This window comes from Anopheles funestus, assembly GCF_943734845.2.
Source record: "Anopheles funestus chromosome X unlocalized genomic scaffold, idAnoFuneDA-416_04 X_unloc_18, whole genome shotgun sequence".
NCBI classification, from domain to species: Eukaryota; Metazoa; Arthropoda; class Insecta; order Diptera; family Culicidae; genus Anopheles; species Anopheles funestus.
In genome coordinates, this window is record NW_026045127.1 from 15,428 (window position 1) to 32,548 (window position 17,121).

The 17,121-nt window shown below is 35.9% G+C and overlaps 1 long non-coding RNA gene across 1 annotated transcript in view; it reads right to left on the reverse strand.

The window, feature by feature from the left end:
• Nucleotides 1-247: 247 nt before the first annotated feature.
• The window catches only part of LOC125773029 (uncharacterized), a 31,400-nt gene continuing 14,526 nt past the window's right edge, over nt 248-17,121 (reverse strand). Inside the window, exons 2-3 of the long non-coding RNA XR_007419845.1 lie at nt 15,894-17,062; nt 248-410 (exon numbers count right to left, since the gene is read on the reverse strand). This is a non-coding gene — a long non-coding RNA (uncharacterized LOC125773029). The remainder of the gene's footprint in view (nt 411-15,893; nt 17,063-17,121) is intronic.

Sequence of the window (17,121 nt, forward strand, 5' to 3'; positions counted from 1 at the left end):
TTGAATTAAATTCATATAAATTCAATTATATTAAATTAAATTAAATTAAAATTAAATTTAATAAAAGTATAATTACATTAAATAAAATTAAATAAATTAAAGTAAATTAAAATAAATTAAAATAAAATTAAACTAAATTAAATTAAATTAAATTAAATTAAATTTATTGAAATTTAATTATATTGCATTACATTGAATTTAATTAAATAATTGTACATTAAGTTTTTAATAAATTAAAAAACAATATAAATTACACTACATTCTTCACATTTCATAACACTTAATTGAATAAATAAATTTAAACAATTATTTCATTTTATGCAATTTAATACACTTCACTATAATTCCAATAATTAATTAAATAAATGAATACATTTATTAACATTTTACATTAAATAATTTCAAACCACCTTCATACATTCTATTTAACCTAACTTATGTGCATTGCAGTGAAATTAATTTCATTTAGTGTAATTAATTTTAAATAAAATAAAACTTATTTGCTATTAAAGCGGATATCCGATTTCAGACATACCATTTACAATTCAGCCAACATTTGCCATTCCCTCTCTTCGGTATGGGAACGCTTCGACCAATTAGTGCGCGGGAGAAAACGCGAGAGTGGGGGAAACCCACCTGGACGAGCTCATTTCAACCTCGACCGCGGCACGGTTCACATCGATACCGCGCTAAGGCAAACGGAGCGCGCACGGTACCAACAGCTGTTGACGGTGTCGCGTTGTGGTGGCATACGTTCGATCAGCTGTTGCGTGCGGTTGCATGCGTGCGTATTTATGCGCGCGCGTTATTGCGGCGCGTGGTATTGAATGAAATGAAATGAATTGAAATATAGTTTAATTAAATTAAATTAAATTATATTAAATTAAAATTAATTATTTAATTTGAAATAAAATTAAAATAAATTATGATAAATTAAATTAAATTATTTCATTTCTATCAAACTTTATTTCAACCAATTCTCCACAATCAATTATCATAACAGCCGACCAAAATCCGATTTATAACAGTATTAACAAAAAATAAATCAAACTTTGCTTCCCTTTCTTTCACATCGATACCGCGCTAAGGCAAACGGAGCGCGCACGGTACCAACAGCTGTTGACGGTGTCGCGTTGTGGTGGCATACGTTTGATCAGCTGTTGCGTGCGGTTGCATGCGTGCGTATTTATGCGCGCGCGTTATTGCGGCGCGTGGTATTGAATGAAATGAAATGAATTGAAATATAGTTTAATTAAATTAAATTAAATTATATTAAATTAAACTTAATTATTTAATTTGAAATAAAATTAAAATAAATTATGATAAATTAAATTAAATTATTTCATTTCTATCAAACTTTATTTCAACCAATTCTCCACAATCAATTATCATAACAGCCGACCAAAATCCGATTTATAACAGTATTAAAAAAAAATAAATCAAACTTTGCTTCCCTTTCTTTCACATCGATACCGCGCTAAGGCAAACGGAGCGCGCACGGTACCAACAGCTGTTGACCTTGACGGTGTCGCGTTGTGGTGGCATATGTTCGATCAGCTGTTGCGTGCGGTTTCATGCGTGCGTATTTATGCGCGCGCGTTATTGCGGCGCGTGATATTAAATGAAATGAATTGAAATATAGTTCAATTAAATTAAATTAAATTAAATTAAATTAAATTAAATTATTTCATTTTAAATAAAATTAAAATAAATTGTAATAAATTAAATTAAATTATTTTTTTTCTATTCAACTTTATTTCAATCAATTCTCCACAATCAATGATCATAACAGCCGACCAAAATCCGATTTATAACAGTATTAACAAAAAATAAATCAAACCTTTGCTTCCCTTTTTTTCACATCGATACCGCGCTAAGGCAAACGGAGCGCGCACGGTACCAACAGCCGGTTGCCGGTGTTTTTCGCGAGTGGGTGGGGGTGGGTGGCATACGTTCGATCAGCTGTTGCGTGCGGTTGCATGCGTGCGTATTTATGCGCGCACGTTATTGCGGCGCGTGATATTGAATTAAATGAAATGAATTGAAATATAGTTCATTTAAATTAAACTAAATTGAATTCTATTAAACTACAATATTTCATTTTTAATAGAATTAAAATAATATGTAAAAAATTAAATTAAATTATTTTTTTTCTAACAAACTTTATTTCAATCAATGATCATAACAGCCGACCAAAATCCGATTTCTAACAGTATTAACAAAAAATAAATCAAACCTTTGCTTCCCTTTCTTTCACATCGATACCGCGCTAAGGCAAACGGAGCGCGCACCGTATCAACAGCTGTTGCCGGTGTTGTTTTTTGTGGGTGGGGGTTGTGCCATATGTTCGATATTGCGATATTGCTGTGCATGAAATGACATGAAATGACATGAAACGACATGAAACGACATGAAATGAAATGAAATGAAATGAAATGTTATGGATTTAATTAAAATTAAATTAAATTAAATTACATTGTATTAAAGTAAATTGAATTCAATTCGAATAAATTAAATTCTATTAAATTAAATTAAATTATTTCATTTTAAATAAAATTAAAATAAATTATAATAAATTAAATTAAATTATTTTTTTTCTATTAAACTTAATTTCAATCAATTCTACACAATCAATGATCATAACAGCTGACCAAAATCCGATTTAAAACAGCACTAACAAAAAATAAATCAAACCTTTGCTTCCCATTCTTTCGCATGGGAACGATTCGATCAATCAGTGCGAGAGAGCAACAGAGAGTGGTGGAACACCTGAATGGGCTCATTTGATAAAATACAATTTAATGTAATTAAATAAAAAAAACCGCACGCCCATATTTTGAACGGTTGCCATTACAAACAGTTTTGCACATATTCTTGCAGAAAACTTCACGATTTGTTAAATGTTTATTTAATTGTATCACACACTGCCACACATAATAAGTGGAATACTGTAATGAAGATGAAATCAAAATGCAATTTAAAACATTGGCTTAAATTGAATTGCAATTTACGCCGGAAGGTTCCCCGTGTGGGTAAAAAATTTATTTGCACACACAATTGCATATATTATTGTCAACAAACCCAATAAATGACAGTTGAGCCGAAAATATATGCATAATTCGACATTATTACGTTATGAATCTGCGATGACATTTTTACTGACATCACTTTTACTACACACCCAATGCAAATGGCGGTAAAGCTTTCCAAATGGTTAAAATGCATATGGAAAAGCTCTCGCATCACAGAGCTTTTGATGTAAAGCTTTCGTTTGGGTACAATATGAAGCTTTCATTAGGTGTAGCGGACAAGTTCGGCACATTTTCCGCATGGCATTAAAATTGAATTGTATTTTACACCGGAACGGAATTAAATTAAAATCTATTAAATTAAAAAAAATTATTTCATTTTTAATTAAAATTAAAATAAATTATAATAAATTAAATTAAATTATTTTTTCCTATTAAACTTTATTTCAATCAATTCTACACAATCAATGATCATAACAGCCGACCAAAATCCGATTTATAACAGTATTAACAAAAAATAAATCAAACCTTTGCTTCCCTTTCTTTCACATCGATACCGCGCTAAGGCAAACGGAGCGCGCACCGTATCAACAGCTGTTGCCGGTGTTTTTTTTTGTGGGTGGGGATGGTGCCATACGTTCGATCAGCTGTTGCGTGCGGTTGCATGCGTGCGTATTTATGCGCGCGCGTGATATTGAATGAATTGAAATGAATTGAAATAAAGTGCAATTAAATTACATTAAATTCTATTAAATTAATATAAATTATTTAATTTAAAATAAAATTAAAATAAATTATAATAAATTAAATTAAATTATTTTTTCCTATTAAACTTTATATCAATCAATTCTACACAATCAATGATCATAACAGCCGACCAAAATCCGATTTATAATAGTATTAACAAAAAATAAATCAAACCTTTGCTTCCCTTTCTTTCACATCGATACCGCGCTAAGGCAAACGGAGCGCGCACGGTACCAACAGCTGTTGCCGGTGTTTTTTTTGTGGGTGGGGATGGTGCCATACGTTCGATCAGCTGTTGCGTGCGGTTGCATGCGTGCGTATTTATGCGCGCGCGTTATTGCGGCGCGTGATATTGAATGAAATGAAATGAATTGAAATAAAGTGCAATTAAATTACATTAAATTCTATTAAATTAAAATAAATTATTTCATTTTTAATTAAAATTAAAATAAATTATAATAAATTAAATTAAATTATTTTTTTCTAACAAACTTTATTTCAATCAATTCTACACAATCAATGATCATAACAGTCGACCAAAATCCGATTTATAACAGTATTAACAAAAAATAAATCAAACCTTTGCTTCCCTTTCTTTCACATCGATACCGCGCTAAGGCAAACGGAGCGCGCACCGTATCAACAGCTGTTGCCGGTGTTTTTTTTTGTGGGTGGGGGTTGTGCCATATGTTCGATATTGCGATATTGCTGTGCATGAAATGACATGAAATGACATGAAACGACATGAAACGACATGAAATGAAATGAAATGAAATGAAATGTTATGGATTTAATTAAAATTAAATTAAATTAAATTACATTGAATTAAATTAAATTGAATTAAATTCGAATAAATTAAATTCTATTAAATTAAATTAAATTATTTCATTTTTAATAAAATTAAAATAAATTATATTAAATTAAATTAAATTATTTTTTTTCTATTAAACTTCATTTTAATCAATTTTACACAATCAATGATCATAACAGCCGACCAAAATCCGATTTATAACAGTATTAACAAAAAATAAATCAAACCTTTGCTTCCCTTTCTTTCACATCGATACCGCGCTAAGGCAAACGGAGCGCGCACCGTATCAACAGCTGTTGCCGGTGTGGTTTTTTGTGGGTGGGGGTGATGCCATATGTTCGATCAGCTGTTGCGTGCGGTTGCATGCGTGCGTATTTATGCGCGCGCGTTATTGCGGCGCGTGATATTGAATGAAATGAAATGAATTGAAATAAAGTGCAATTAAATTACATTAAATTCTATTAAATTAAATTAAATTATTTCATTTTTAATAAAATGAAAATAAATTGTAATAAATTAAATCAAATTATTCTTTTTCTATCCAACTTCATTTCAATCAATTCTACACAATCAATGATCATAACAGCCGACCAAAATCCGATTTATATCAGTATTAACAAAAACTAAATCAAACCTTTGCTTCCCTTTCTTTCACATCGATACCGCGCTAAGGCAAACGGAGCGCGTACCGTATCAACAGCTGTTGCCGGTGTGTTTTTTTTTTTGTGGGTGGGGGTGGTGCCATACGTTCGATCAGCTGTTGCGTGCGGTTGCATGCGTGCGTATTTATGCGCGCGCGTTATTGCGGCGCGTGATATTGAATGAAATGAAATGAATTGAAATAAAGTGCAATTAAATTACATTAAATTCTATTAAATTAAAATAAATTATTTCATTTTTAATTAAAATTAAAATAAATTATAATAAATTAAATTAAATTATTTTTTCCTATTAAACTTTATATCAATCAATTCTACACAATCAATGATCATAACAGCCGACCAAAATTCGATTTATAACAGTATTAACAAAAAATAAATCAAACCTTTGCTTCCCTTTCTTTCACATCGATACCGCGCTAAGGCAAACGGAGCGCGCACGGTACCAACAGCTGTTGCCGTTGTGGTTTTTTGTGGGTGGGTGGGGGTGGGTGGCATACGTTCGATCAGCTGTTGCGTGCGGTTGCATGCGTGCGTATTTATGCGCGCGCGTTATTGCGGCGCGTGATATTGAATGAATTGAAATGAATTGACATAAAGTGCAATTAAATTACATTAAATTCAATTAAATTAAAATAAATTATTTCATTTTTAATTAAAATTAAAATAAATTATAATAAATTAAATTAAATTATTTTTTTTCTATCAAACTTTATTTCAATCAATTCTACACAATCAATGATCATAACAACCGACCAAAATCCGATTTATAACAGTATTAACAAAAAATAAATCAAACCTTTGCTTCCCTTTCTTTCACATCGATACCGCGCTAAGGCAAACGGAGCGCGCACGGTACCAACAGCTGTTGCCGTTGTGGTTTTTTGTGGGTGGGTGGGGGTGGGTGGCATACGTTCGATCAGCTGTTGCGTGCGGTTGCATGCGTGCGTATTTATGCGCGCGCGTTATTGCGGCGCGTGATATTGAATGAATTGAAATGAATTGACATAAAATGAAATTAAATTAAATTAAATGCTATTAAATTAAACTAAATTATTTCGTTTTTATTAAAATTAAAATAAATTATATTAAATTAAATTAAATTATTTTTTTTCTATCCAACTTCATTTCAATCAATTCTACACAATCAATGATCAAAATAGCCGACCAAAATCCGATTTATAACAGTATTAACAAAAAATGAATCAAACCTTTGCTTCCCTTTCTTTCACATCGATACCGCGCTAAGGCAAACGGAGCGCGCACGGTACCAACAGCTGTTGCCGGTGTGGTTTTTTGTGGGTGGGGGTGGGTGGCATACGTTCGATCAGCTGTTGCGTGCGGTTGCATGCGTGCGTATTTATGCGCGCGCGTTATTGCGGCGCGTGATATTGAATGAATTGAAATGAATTGACATAAAGTGCAATTAAATTACATTAAATTCTATTAAATTAAAATAAATTATTTAATTTAAAATAAAATTAAAATAAATTCTATTAAATTAAATTAAATTATTTTATTTCTATCAAACTTTATTTCAATCAATTCTACACAATCAATGATCATAACAGCCGACCAAAATCCGATTTATAACAGTATTAACAAAAAATAAATCAAACCTTTGCTTCCCTTTCTTTCACATCGATACCGCGCTAAGGCAAACGGATCGCGCGCGGTACCAACAGCTGTTGACCTTGACGTTGTCGCGTTGTGGTGGCATACGTTCGATCATTTGTTGCGTGCGGTTGCATGCATGCGTATTTATGCGCACGCGTTATTGCGGCGCGTGATATTGAATTAAATGAAATGAATTGAAATAAAGGGCAATTAAATTAAATTAAATTCTATTAAATTAAATTATTTCGTTTTTATTAAAATTAAAATAAATTGTAATAAATTAAATTAAATTATTTTTTTTTCTATTAAACTTTATTTCAATCAATTTTACACAATCAACGATCATAACAGCCGACCAAAATCCGATTTATAACAGTATTAACAAAAAATAAATCAAACCTTTGCTTCCCTTTCTTTCACATCGATACCGCGCTAAGGCAAACGGAGCGCGCACCGTATCAACAGCTGTTGCCGGTGTTTTTTTTGTGGGTGGGGGTTGTGCCATATGTTCGATATTGCGATATTGCTGTGCATGAAATGACATGAAATGACATGAAACGACATGAAACGACATGAAATGAAATGAAATGAAATGAAATGTTATGGATTTAATTAAAATTAAATTAAATTAAATTACATTGAATTAAATTAAATTGAATTAAATTCGAATAAATTAAATTCTATTAAATTAAACTAAATTATTTCATTTAGAATAAAATGAAAAAAAATTATAATAAATTTAATTAAATTATTTTTTTTTCTATTAAACTTAATTTCAATCAATTCTACACAATCAATGATCATAACAGCCGACCAAAATCCGATTTAAAACAGTACTAACAAAAAATAAATCAAACCTTTTCTTCCCATTCTTTCGCATGGGAACGATTCGATCAATCAGTGCGAGAGAGCAACAGAGAGTGGTGGAACACCTGAATGGGCTCATTTGATAAAATACAATTTAATGTAATTAAATAAAAAAAACCGCACGCCCATATTTTGAACGGTTGCCATTACAAACAGTTTTGCACATATTCTTGCAGAAAACTTCACGATTTGTTAAATGTATATTTAATTGTATCACACACGTGGAATACTGTAATGAAGATGAAATCAAAATGCAATTTAAAACATTGGCTTAAATTGAATTGCAATTTACGCCGGAAGGTTCCGCGTATGGGTAAAAAATTTATGTGCACACACAATTGCATATATTATTGTCAACATTATCATTATTGTCAGCAGTTATCGACATGGGGTATTTGAGCAAGCAGCAGCGAGGTCGTAAATAAATTTGATTTAAAAAAAATTGAAAAAAAAGATTTTGTAAAAGCGAGATTTGAACCTTCACTGTGGGTGATGGCACAGCAAGCAGTTATCGACAAGGGCTATTTGAGCAAGCAGCAGCGAGGTCGTAAATAAATTTGATTTAAAAAAAATTGAAAAAAAAGATTTTGTAAAAGCGAGATTTGAACCTTCACTGTGGGTGATGGCACAGCAAGCAGTTATCGACATGGGCTATTTGAGCAAGCAGCAGCGAGGTCGTAAATAAATTTGATTTAAAAAAAATTGAAAAAAAAGATTTTGTTAAAGCGAGATTTGAACCTTCACTGTGGGTGATGGCACAGCAAGCAGTTATCGACCTGGGCTATTTGAGCAAGCAGCAGCGAGGTCGTAAATAAATTTGATTTAAAAAAAATTTAAAAAAAAGATTTTGTAAAAGCGAGATTTGAACCTTCACTGTGGGTGATGGCACAGCAAGCAGTTATCGACATGGGCTATTTGAGCAAGCAGCAGCGAGGTCGTAAATAAATTTGATTTAAAAAAAAATGAAAAAAAAAAGATTTTGTAAAAGCGAGATTTGAACCTTCACTGTGGGTGATGGCACAGCAAGCAGTTATCGACCTGGGCTATTTGAGCAAGCAGCAGCGAGGTCGTAAATAAATTTGATTTAAAAAAAATTGAAAAAAAAGATTTTGTAAAAGCGAGATTTGAACCTTCACTGTGGGTGATGGCACAGCAAGCAGTTATCGACATGGGCTATTTGAGCAAGCAGCAGCGAGGTCGTAAATAAATTTGATTTAAAAAAAATTGAAAAAAAAGATTTTGAAAAAGCGAGATTTGAACCTTCACTGTGGGTGATGGCACAGCAAGCAGTTATCGACCTGGGCTATTTGAGCAAGCAGCAGCGAGGTCGTAAATAAATTTGATTTAAAAAAAATTGAAAAAAAAAGATTTTGTAAAAGCGAGATTTGAACCTTCACTGTGGGTGATGGCACAGCAAGCAGTTATCGACCTGGGCTATTTGAGCAAGCAGCAGCGAGGTCGTAAATAAATTTGATTTAAAAAAAATTGAAAAAAAAGATTTTGTAAAAGCGAGATTTGAACCTTCACTGTGGGTGATGGCACAGCAAGCAGTTATCGACATGAGCTATTTGAGCAAGCAGCAGCGAGGTCGTAAATAAATTTGATTTAAAAAAAATTGAAAAAAAAGATTTTGTAAAAGCGAGATTTGAACCTTCACTGTGGGTGATGGCACAGCAAGCAGTTATCGACATGGGCTATTTGAGCAAGCAGCAGCGAGGTCGTAAATAAATTTGATTTAAAAAAAATTGAAAAAAAAGATTTTGTAAAAGCGAGATTTGAACCTTCACTGTGGGTGATGGCACAGCAAGCAGTTATCGACATGGGCTATTTGAGCAAGCAGCAGCGAGGTCGTAAATACATTTGATTTAAAAAAAATTGAAAAAAAAAGATTTTGTAAAAGCGAGATTTGAACCTTCACTGTGGGTGATGGCACAGCAAGCAGTTATCGACCTGGGCTATTTGAGCAAGCAGCAGCGAGGTCGTAAATAAATTTGATTTAAAAAAAATTGAAAAAAAAAAAGATTTCTCATTTTGCCACTTTGGATGCTTATAACTCGGTCAGTTTCCAATGGATCTTCAATTGTAACACAGATATGGATAGATCTTCTCATTAGCTACCAAAAGTTATTCAACGCCGATGTGCTTAGTTGTCCGTGTCAAATGATATTCGAGATACAAAGACTTAAAATTTTCTCGGTTTTTCAAAAAAAAAAAAATTCTCATTTTGCCACTTTGCATGCTTATAACTCGGTCAGTTTCCAATGGATCTTCAATTGTAACACAGATATGGATAGATCTTCTCATAAGCTCATAAGCTAAAAATGGTGCAAGTTGGACCAAAAACCCGAAAAAGTACCTAGGTAAATGCGATGGTTGTTCGTCGAATAGCTCCGGTCACAGACATGGTAGCGATTAGTGGTGCATGGAAGAAATCTAGCCACAAGTGCCATCTAGCCATGGCCAGAAGAACGTGTGGCGATATCTTGGATACCGGCGGAGCTATGGGGCAAATACGGGCCAAAAATGGTGCAAGTTGGACCAAAAACCCGACCAAGTGCGCGAGGCGCTTTCGTGAATAGCTCCGGCCACAGACATGGTAGCGATTAGTGGTGCATGGAAGAAATCTAGCCACAAGTGCCATCTAGCCATGGCCAGAAGAACGTGTGGCGATATCTTGGATACCGGCGGAGCTATGGGGCAAATACGGGCCAAAAATGGTGCAAGTTGGACCAAAAACCCGAAAAAGTACCTAGGTAAATGCGATGGTTGTTCGTCAAATAGCTCCGGCCACAGACATGGTAGCGATTAGTGGTGCATGGAAGAAATCTAGCCACAAGTGCCATCTAGCCATGGCCAGAAGAACGTGTGGCAATATCTTGGATACCGGCGGAGCTATGGGGCAAATACGGGCCAAAAATGGTGCAAGTTGGACCAAAAACCCGACCAAGTGCGCGAGGCGCTTTCGTGAATAGCTCCGGCCACAGACATGGTAGCGATTAGTGGTGCATGGAAGAAATCTAGCCACAAGTGCCATCTAGCCATGGCCAGAAGAACGTGTGGCGATATCTTGGATACCGGCGGAGCTATGGGGCAAATACGGGCCAAAAATGGTGCAAGTTGGACCAAAAACCCGAAAAAGTACCTAGGTAAATGCGATGGTTGTTCGTCAAATAGCTCCGGCCACAGACATGGTAGCGATTAGTGGTGCATGGAAGAAATCTAGCCACAAGTGCCATCTAGCCATGGCCAGAAGAAAGTGTGGCGATATCTTGGATACCGGCGGAGCTATGGGGCAAATACGGGCCAAAAATGGTGCAAGTTGGACCAAAAACCCGAAAAAGTACCTAGGTAAATGCGATGGTTGTTCGTCAAATAGCTCCGGCCACAGACATGGTAGCGATTAGTGGTGCATGGAAGAAATCTAGCCACAAGTGCCATCTAGCCATGGCCAGAAGAAAGTGTGGCGATATCTTGGATACCGGCGGAGCTATGGGGCAAATACGGGCCAAAAATGGTGCAAGTTGGACCAAAAACCCGAAAAAGTACCTAGGTAAATGCGATGGTTGTTCGTCGAATAGCTCCGGCCACAGACATGGTAGCGATTAGTGGTGCATGGAAGAAATCTAGCCACAAGTGCCATCTAGCCATGACCAGAAGAAAGTGTGGCGATATCTTGGATACCGGCGGAGGTATGGGGCAAATACGGGCCAACAATGGTGCAAGTTGGACCAAAAACCCGACCAAGTGCGCGAGACGCTTTCGTGAATAGCTCCGGCCACAGACATGGTAGCGATTAGTGGTGCATGGAAGAAATCTAGCCACAAGTGCCATCTAGCCATGGCCAGAAGAAAGTGTGGCGATATCTTGGATACCGGCGGAGCTATGGGGCAAATACGGGCCAAAAATGGTGCAAGTTGGACCAAAAACCCGACCAAGTGCGCGAGACGCTTTCGTGAATAGCTCCGGCCACAGACATGGTAGCGATTAGTGGTGCATGGAAGAAATCTAGCCACAAGTGCCATCTAGCCATGGCCAGAAGAACGTGTGGCGATATCTTGGATACCGGCGGAGCTATGGGGCAAATACGGGCCAAAAATGGTGCAAGTTGGACCAAAAACCCGAAAAAGTACCTAGGTAAATGCGATGGTTGTTCGTCGAATAGCTCCGGCCACAGACATGGTAGCGATTAGTGGTGCATGGAAGAAATCTAGCCACAAGTGCCATCTAGCCATGGCCAGAAGAAAGTGTGGCGATATCTTGGATACCGGCGGAGCTATGGGGCAAATACGGGCCAAAAATGGTGCAAGTTGGACCAAAAACCCGACCAAGTGCGCGAGGCGCTTTCGTGAATACTCATTTTGCCACTTTGGATGCTTATAACTCGGTCAGTTTCCAATGGATCTTCAATTGTAACACAAATATGAATAGATCTTCTCAGTAGCTACCAAAAGTTATTCTACGCCGATGTGCTAAGTTGTCCGTGTCAAATGTTATTCGAGATACAAAGACTTAAAATTTTCTCGGTATTTACAAGAAAAAAATTCCTCATTTTGCCACTTTGGATGCTTATAACTCGGTCAGTTTCCAATGGATCTTCAATTATAACACAGATATGGATAGATCTTCTCATTAGCTACCAAAAGTTATTCTACGCCGATGTGCTAAGTTGTCCGTGTCAAATGTTATTCGAGATACAAAGACTTAAAATTTTCTCGGTATTTACAAGAAAAAAATTGCCTCATTTTGCCACTTTGCATGCTTATAACTCGGTCAGTTTCCAATGGATCTTCAATTGTAACACAGATATGGATAGATCTTCTCATTAGCTACCAAAAGTTATTCTACGCCGATGTGCTAAGTTGTCCGTGTCAAATGTTATTCGAGATACAAAGACTTAAAATTTTCTCGGTATTTACAAAAAAAAAAATTGCCTCATTTTGCCACTTTGGATGCTTATAACTCGGTCAGTTTCCAATGGATCTTCAATTGTAACACAGATATGGATAGATCTTTACATAAGCTACCAAAAGTTATTCTACGCCGATGTGCTAAGTTGTCCGTGTCAAATGTTATTCGAGATACAAAGACTTAAAATTTTCTCGGTTTTTCCAAAAAAAAAATTCCCCATTTTGCCACTTTGGATGCTTATAACTCGGTCAGTTTCCAATGGATCTTCAATTGTAACACAGATATGGATAGATCTTCTCATTAGCTACCAAAAGTTATTCTACGCCGATGCGCTCAGATGTCTGTGGAAAAAGTTATTCGAGATACAAAGACTTAACATTTTCACGGTTTTTACAAAACAATTAATCATTTGGCCACTTTGCATGCTTATAACTCGGTCAGTTTGCAATGGATCTTCAATTGTGACACAGATTTGGATAGATCTGCTCATTAGCTACCATAAGTTGTTCTACGTCGATGTGCTAAGATGTCTGTGGAAAAAGTTATTCGAAAAAGTAACTTCTAATACATTGAATGGCGTATACGAATTGCCTACCTCCAGGCTGATTTCTCGCGGTTCGCATTTCAACTTCTATTTTTGCCCATATTTCAGTCATTTACCAACTGATTTTAATATTTTCTTTGTGATTTGGATAGATCTCGATGAATGCGAGATAAAAGTCTTCCACGACCATGTGCTCCGATGTCGGACAAAAAAGTTATTCGCGACCTAACCTTTTTCTGTCACCTGCCATAACTCGGTCAGTTTCCAATGGATCTTCAATTGTAACACAGATATGGATAGATCTTCTCATTAGCTACCAAAAGTTATTCTACGCCGATGTGCTAAGTTGTCCGTGTCAAATGTTATTCGAGATACAAAGACTTAAACTATTCTCGGTATTTACAAGAAAAAAATTGCCTCATTTTGCCACTTTGGATGCTTATAACTCGGTCAGTTTCCAATGGATCTTCAATTGTAACACAGATATGGATAGATCTTCTCATTAGCTACCAAAAGTTATTCTACGCCGATGTGCTAAGTTGTCCGTGTCAAATGTTATTCGAGATACAAAGACTTAAAATTTCCTCGGTATTTACAAGAAAAAAATTGCCTCATTTTGCCACTTTGGATGCTTATAACTCGGTCAGTTTCCAATGGATCTTCAATTGTGACTTAGGTTTGGATAGATCTGCTCATAAGCTACCATAAGTTGTTCTACGTCGATGTGCTAAGATGTCTGTGGAAAAAGTTATTCAAGATACAAAGACTTAACATTTTCACGGTTTTTACAAAACAATTAATCATTTGGCCACTTTGCATGCTTATAACTCGGTCAGTTTGCAATGGATCTTCAATTTTGACACAGATTTGGATAGATCTGCTCATTAGCTACCATAAGTTGTTCTACGTCGATGTGCTCAGATGTCTGTGGAAAAAGTTATTCGAAAAAGTAACTTCTAATACATTGAATGGCTTATACGAATTGCCTACCTTCAGGCTGATTTCTCGCGGTTCGCATTTCAACTTCTATGTTTGCCCATATCTCAGTCATTTACCAACCGATTTTGGATTTTCTTAGTGATTTGGAGAGATCTCGATGAATGCAAGCTAACAGTCTTCCACGACCCTCCCCCCCCCCTATCTTCTCACATCCCCTATCTTCTTACATCCCCTATCTTCTCACATCCCCTATCTTCTTACATCCCCTATCTTCTCACATCCCCTATCTTCTCACATCCCCTTATCATGCGTATCCCCTTATCGTGCGTAGCCCTGTAATCTACCGGGCCCGGAGTTTAAGCTAGTCATAATATATATTTTCGTTAATGTAACGCTTTTCGGATGAGCCGTTCCCGCGCCCGGGGTTTCAGATCGCTTCATCCCGCTCGAATCGTCACGCTGGGCGTTTACGTTTCCATACTAGCGTTACAAGCCAATCAGAACGCTCAAATCCGGCAAAAAATACGCATATTTACAAACACCGGCAAACGTTTTCCTATCGCTACACGAGGGCCGGTGGTGTCGAACCCGTTCTCCGCTTTGTGCACGTTGCCCGCAAAGCGAGAAACGGGTTTGACGCTTTTTATGAGCATGTATTAGTACGCCACGGAACGGGCCAATCTTGAGCCAGCGCGCGACCGCGTGTGCGAGAGTGGGGGAAACCCACCTGGACGAGCTCATTTCAACCTCGACCGTGGTACGGTTCACATCGATACCGCGCTAACGCGGGAAGGAGCGCGCACGATAAAAAAGAGACGGTTGCCGGTGATGTTTATTTTCGGTGGGGTGGGCATACGTTCGATCAGCTGTGCGAGTGCGCATGCGCATGCGCGAGAGTGGGGGAAACCCACCTGGACGAGCTCATTTCAACCTCGACCGTGGTACGGTTCACATCGATACCGCGCTAAGGCACGAAGGAGCGCGCACGATAAAAAAGAGACGGTTGCCGGTGATGTTTATTTTCGGTGGGGGTGGTATACGATCGATCAGCTGTTGCTGTGCGAGTGCGCATGCGCGAGAGTGGGGGAAACCCACCTGGACGAGCTCATTTCAACCTCGACCGTGGTACGGTTCACATCGATACCGCGCTAAGGTGGGAAGGAGCGCGCACGATAAAAAAGAGACGGTTGCCGGTGTTGTTTATTTTCGGTGGGGGTGGTATACGATCGATCAGCTGTGCGAGTGCGCATGCGCACGCGCGAGCGCGCGATATTGCTGTGCATGAAATGACATGAAATGACATGAAATTAAATCTTATGGAATCAAATTAAATTAAATAAAATAAAATTAAATTAAATAACATTGAATTAAATTTAATTGAATTAAATTCAAATAAATTCAATTATATTCAATTAAATTAAATTAAAATTAAATTTAATAAAAGTATAATTACATTAAATTAAATTCAATTAAATTAAAGTTAATTAAAATAAATTAAAATAAATTAAACTAAATTAAATTAAATTTATTGAAATTTAAGTACATTGCATTACATTGAATTTAATTAAAAAAATTTACATTAAGTTTTTAATAAATTAAAAACCAATATAAATTACACTACATTCTTCACATTTCATAACATTTAATTGAATAAATAAATTTAAACAATTATTTCATTTTATGCAATTTAATACACTTCACTATAATTCCAATAATTAATTAAATAAATGAATACATTTATTAACATTTTACATTGAATAATTTCAAACCACCTTCATACATTCTATTTAACTTAACTTATGTGCATTGCAGTGAAATTAATTTCATTTAGTGTAATTAATTTTAAATAAAATAAATATTAATTGCTATAAAAGCGGATATCCGATTTCAGACATACCATTTACAATTCAGCCAACATTTGCCATTCCCTCTCTTCGGTATGGGAACGCTTCGACCAATTAGTGCGCGGGAGAAAACGCGAGAGTGGGGGAAACCCACCTGGACGAGCTCATTTCAACCTCGACCGCGGCACGGTTCACATCGATACCACGCTAAGGCAAACGGAAAGCGCACCGTATCAACAGCTGTTGACGGTGTCGCGTTGTGGTGGCATACGTTTGATCAGCTGTTGCGTGCGGTTGCATGCGTGCGTATTTATGCGCGCGCGTTATTGCGGCGCGTGGTATTGAATGAAATGAAATGAATTGAAATATAGTTCAATTAAATTAAATTAAATGCTATTAAATTAATTTAAATTATTTCGTTTTTAATAAAATTAAAATAAATTGTAATAAATTAAATTAAATTATTTTGTTTCTGTTAAACTTTATTTCAATCAATTCTACACAATCAATGATCATAACAACCGACCAAAATCCGATTTATAACAGTATTAACAAAAAATAAATCAAACCTTTGCTTCCCTTTCTTTCACATCGATACCGCGCTAAGGCAAACGGATCGCGCACCGTATCAACAGCTGTTGCCGGTGTTGTTTTTTGTGGGTGGGGGTTGTGCCATATGTTCGATATTGCGATATTGCTGTGCATGAAATGACATGAAATGACATGAAACGACATGAAACGACATGAAATGAAATGAAATGAAATGTTATGGAATTAATTAAAATTAAATTAAATTAAATTACATTGAATTAAATTAAATTGAATTAAATTCGAATAAATTAAATTCTATTAAATTAAATTAAATTAATTCATTTTGAATAAAATTAAAATAAATTATAATAAATTAAATTAAATTATTTTTTTTCTATTAAAGTTAATTTCAATCAATTCTACACAATCAATGATCATAACAGCCGACCAAAATCCGATTTATATCAGTATTAACAAAAAATAAATCAAACCTTTGCTTCCCTTTCTTTCGCATGGGAACGATTCGATCAATCAGTGCGAGAGAGCAACAGAGAGTGGTGGAACACCTGAATGGGCTCATTTGATAAAATACAATTTAATGTATTTAAATAAAAAAACCGCACGC